The sequence below is a fragment of the Salvia splendens genome, chromosome 6 (genome assembly GCF_004379255.2).
Source record: "Salvia splendens isolate huo1 chromosome 6, SspV2, whole genome shotgun sequence".
Classification (NCBI taxonomy): domain Eukaryota; kingdom Viridiplantae; phylum Streptophyta; class Magnoliopsida; order Lamiales; family Lamiaceae; genus Salvia; species Salvia splendens.
The window spans coordinates 13,546,559-13,552,031 of NC_056037.1; the positions used below are offsets into that span (position 1 = coordinate 13,546,559).

At 36.3% G+C, this 5,473-nt stretch overlaps 1 pseudogene; it reads right to left on the reverse strand.

Moving 5' to 3' along the window:
- Positions 1–2,397: 2,397 nt before the first annotated feature.
- Positions 2,398–5,245, reverse strand: LOC121809718 (annotated as a pseudogene).
- Between the last annotated feature and the right edge of the window lie 228 nt (positions 5,246–5,473).

Here is a 5,473-nt window from a genome sequence, read left to right on the forward strand (position 1 = left end):
GGACAAGTTGGTCAAGTCAAGAATGTCATGATGTCAGTTGTTCGACTAGAAAACATGGCTAACCTTCCATATTTAATGACTGTGCAAATTGCACAACTATAATGGAATTTCAGAATAAGAAATGTAGCACTAAACAATACATTGACTCGGTCATTTTTTCCTCCATTGTTCTTTTCTTTTGATATAGTATGTACTCCATATTTTATTAATTTATTTGAGGAAGTACTCAATCCGTCAATCGTTCATCACATCACATGCCACTTTGAAACTATGCTACTCACTAATTTGCCTACCACAACTTGCGTAAATTTCTCCGTTAATGCATTCAATAAAGGTTTTCTACACACGTTATGTTAGATGCATGCATCTCACAACATCAAATACCACGAGATAAATGCATGAAGTGGTTTTGAGGTGAGGGTGCACGAGAGTGTACATGAAGACTCGCATGCATGGGATCACACGCCCTAGAATTCGGTTAGAAGTCGGGTATATAAGCTGATCACTCTCCACGCATGCTGCATAACAGAATCATCTTGATACAACATAGATACAGAGAGAAACACAGAGAGAAAGAGTTCGAGCTGCGGTTATTCAATCAAAGTCAGAGATTGATTGGTGATCTTTGTGATCGAGGAAGAAGTCTCAGCTCTTCGTCGTGGTGTTGGTTATCTTCTTAGTGTATAGATCTCAAGGTCGAGTTTCCTGAGAGGTCTCTGAGAGAATAACCTGTTCTAGTTGTACATTCTTGCTGATTGGTAGTTTGTAATCTCGTTTCCATATTAATACAAGTCACTCGAGTTCTCCCGTGGATGTAGGCTGATTTTGGCCGAACCACGTATATCCGTTGTCATTTCATTTCAAGTTTCAATTCTTGCTCACGCGTTTCAATTTTGGTGGATAGTTTCACACGTTATAAGCATTGTTTATGTAAAATTATTGAATTTAAATCAAATGTATATGGGTCAAAAATAAAAGATTATAGGAGTCTGATAGTATCATAATATCAAAGATTTTAATGCGAAAAGAGTGCAACTTTCCATCAAAGCTAATGTAGTTATGGAAGAAAATAGTCAATACGTATACTAATTTTGTGTAAATGAAACTGATAGTTTGTGTGCCATAAACTGATACTTCATCTAATAATGTAGCATTTTAGTCTAATAATAGTTAGATTAATGTCACATGTTATCTAATAATGTAGATTATTAGTCTAATAATATACTCCCTCCATCCATTCTCTACATTATCATCTCTCTTACTTTACCATTTCTCTACTTTAACTATTTATTTTCATTTTTACAAAACGAGTACTTAAAAGCAACTGAGACTGCTAAATCGGGACAGATGGAGTATTGTTTTAGTAAAATAATGTAGCATTTTAGTCTAATAATGTAGCTCGGCTAATAATGTAGCATCTTAGACTAATAATGTAGCTTATCACAACCATCCAATCCAAGGATCCAAGTGCTGAGATTTGCTTTGATTTTTGACCGAATTTCACTTATTGACCGTAGTGCGCCCCATGTAGGATAATACATTATGGCATATATTGATATTGTATGTGAAAAAGGGTTATTATGCATATTTAATATTAATATATTTATATAGTACGATAGAGGGGTGTGATCCGTTGCTAACTTTTCTTAAGTTGCTAACTTGCTAACTCGCTAACTCCTCAATTCAATGTATTAAAAATGTCAACGCGATGATATTGAAATGTCAGGATAAACTTAATTTGATATTTTAATACATTATGTTGACATTGATATTTAAATGTCAACACATTTTATTAAAATGTCAACACAAATATGTGTTGACATTTTAATGTGATCGTGTCGACATTTTTAATACACTACATTGATAAGTTAGCAAGTTATTAATTTAAGAGAAATTAGCATTTTAACGCAGCCAGTACGATTAGATATGTTAATATGAATGTGATACAAAATATTAGTGATAAATTTCTTGATCTGACATCTACAATTAAAAAGTTTGATTCCTACTAAAAATTAACTTTAAATTTATATATTTGTTAAAAAAATAATTTAAATCAATAAAGAGCTTCAGTTGCAGTTGGATTTAAAAGTTTAGTCAAGAAATTGGGAATCAAATTTATCTCAAACCCCTCATTTAGTTATTTCCCCCAAAAAGCCTCCATTCAGTGAAGCTAAAGGAAAATATAGTTTATACCGGGAATAAAAAATATTTTCATTTGACATAAATATTTATAGTCTTGTTCAAGAATTTAAGCGGCTATACACACATTTATATATAGTCCAGGATAGTTTTGAAATGTTGTGCATTGTAAGTAGTGGAAATGCCCAAGCCTCTTTCTCCTCATTAGCTACTCTCCCCAACAATCTGATGCAAAAGTCTGTATAAAGACATTTGCAATTTAATTTAATAGTACATGATGACATTATAACATAAGTGATTAATTTGCAAGATACATTGGTAGATGGAGAGTATTTTGTACAGAAGAGATTCCATCTCAGAATTACACATGTATTAATAACAAGTTTGCAGTCTGAGTTAGGACAACACCAGACGAAGAATTTCCCCGGAAAACTTGAACGATTTTTCAGTTTCTTCGAGGCAATGATCCTTTTCCTCCCTACTCCAATTCTGCCAACCATCCACACATTTAAACATTAGCTATAAACTCATAAAATTCTGCATAAAAACAGAGAAATAAGGGTGCATACTTCAGCAACTCGGTTTAGCTTATCCCGAACATTCTGAAGCAATTGGGACAGCTCGCCTTCCCATTTGTAGAACTCCAGTTCCTTCCCATTCAGTATCTTCTCGGCTACCTGATCACAATAAACTAGCATAGAGTGAGTATTTATACCCTATCTAATTAGTATGCACAATTGTGTCATATAGTTGACATGAGCGTTGTCTTTATCGACTGAAAAAGGCATTAGATTTCTGATTATGTCGCTATTGTCTAAGATAAACTATCTAATTCATATTGCCACATCTATTACGAGTGCAAGGAAGAAATCGGAAAGTATAGCATCAACTATTATGGGCCCAAGCATTTTTCAGGAAGGCTTAAAAAGAATGTTATTGCGGCTAACCTTCCTCCCTATCATCCTGCCACCGGCTGAGTGAGCAAAGTACGTATTGTAGAAATGGCAAATGAATGCTGGAGGATCATTTTCAGATAACTCCTCAACATACTGAGCATAGGTAATGCCAGGAGATGATGGTTCCGGGATTGCATGACCTTGCTCCTTGAACCATTCAAGATCTTTTGCAAGTCTTTCTGATCTTTCGAGCCCTGTGTTCTTGAATTCTGCATCTGATAGCACGAAAGCAACTTTCAACTAAATAGCCTGTATTTGATATATTATCCTAAGCCACAAACGGAAGCAAACATTTGAGAACACAAAATTGATCACAATTTCCATTTGTATTGCAAAGAAGAACACCAACACATTTTGTCCACAAGAAACTTAAGAAATGAAACATTCTTATACATGGAACAAGAGCATGATGGAATCCCAAGGAACAACTAATGTGTTGAAGTGTACAGTTATATTAATCACACAAGATGATTACTCTGGATAACCCCTTTCCATAGGCCATCCAGATCCACGTTCACCGCACCAGATTGATAAGCATATAAGTTAGGGAGCCCTAGCTTGACCCAAAACCAGGTGGTCAAAGGTAAAGGGTTTGCTCCCACGTATATGTTATTCATATCACTAAAGTTGAAACAAACAACTGGGGTTGCAAAAATTTGCACTACGTTTGACGAGCTGCTATCCTCAAGGCGAGTGCTTATAAAAGTGGGAAAGGAAGAAACAAGAGGAACGGATGATATATGGATATATCACAAGAACATTTTAAAGCAAAACAAGTGTATCACAGAATTCGACAAACACGTTCCTTTCACCCAACTATCAACAGCAGAGCCCAATAACAACGCAATGACTGAACTCTTATTGGAGCAAGAAAAATTGTTCCTTTCACCCAATAACAGAGACCAAGGATATTTGCCATGTCCTCAAGACTATCTTTCTTATTAGTACTCAAATCCAGCTATGCATTTCAGAAGAAAACACACCAAGTATCAAGGTTTTTCAGAATAACAAGTCACACTCCATTTCATCTGTTATGTGAATCAATCAATAGGTGCCCCTTAATATTGAAGAAGCCTCAAGTCAACGAGGGCAATGCGCAAATTACCAAGAACAAATAGCCAGAGCATAGCATATGTGCAAGAGAAATCAGTTGTACCAAAGTCTAAACATGAAAATCAGGATGAAAAACAATCTTTTATTTCCTCTAACCAAACCAAGTCTAAATATGAAAAGCATTTAGGATATCTCAGTACATCATAAACACAAGATCAAAACTCATCCTGCAATTGAAATCATACATCATTAGTAAAATCCATCAATTAAAGGAAAAGATAAACACATCATCTCAATTAGACATCAAAACAAGCACCAACTAAATAGAAACAGTAACATCACATAAAATAAAAAACTGACATTCAGGGAAAGCGGCTTTGTCGACAATCCTCTCAAGAGTATCATAAACCAACTTGCTATCAACCAAGAATCTCAAGTAGCCTTCAACACTAGGCTCCCATCTAGCAAGAGGCTGCCCCTGCGGCTCCTTCTCCCCCTCCTTGGCTTGATCTTTGGTATGCAGCTTCATAGCCACAAATCTCATCTCCTCCACAAACCCCTTCGCCTCGCCAGGGTACCTCTTTTTCCCCTTCTCCGCCGCCGTCGTTGCTGCAACGACAAAAAGTGAGCTTGGGGCTTTTGCGAGGCTCCCAATTGAGGTTTCTTGAAGATGGGTTGAGCGCGGGAGATGGGTGTTATAGAAGACATCATTTAGCGTGGGGAAGCTGTTATCCAAGGAAGCAGTCAAGAGTTGATGGAGACGGGTAGTTTAATATTGCAGTTGAGTGCAAACAAGATAAGAATGTGGAGAAAAATAAGCGCTTGTATGGCTGCAATAATGGCGGTTTGAAGAATTGCGCCTCAAATCAAACAATAGACAAGAGGGGAAGATTATTTTATGTGAATAAATGTTTCTGGATTTCGCGATTGTCTGTATCAAAAGAAATCAAAAGAAGGAATAACGGTTATTCCGCCATGGAAATTCCAATTGGATAGATCCGTCCTTTTTTTTCTATTGAAGAATGGGAGAGAGGGAGAGAGGGAGACGCTACGCCAACTCTGGCCTTGGGTGGATGTTTTAGCCACGTACGACGTCGTATCACCTTCTTGGTTCTTGGTCTCTATAATTTTATCGTCATTTTTTCGTAGTACAAAAAATCAACTCTTTTTTTTATGGGCCTTGGGGAGTGTAAACAGTGACATGGTTTCTTTGGTACCATCAAATTTTATTCTTTATTTAGGTGCAACAAACAAAATTTATGCTCCCAATTGCACAAGGAACTAAGATATTAGCGCAGAGATCTAACAATTTTTTTTATCGCATA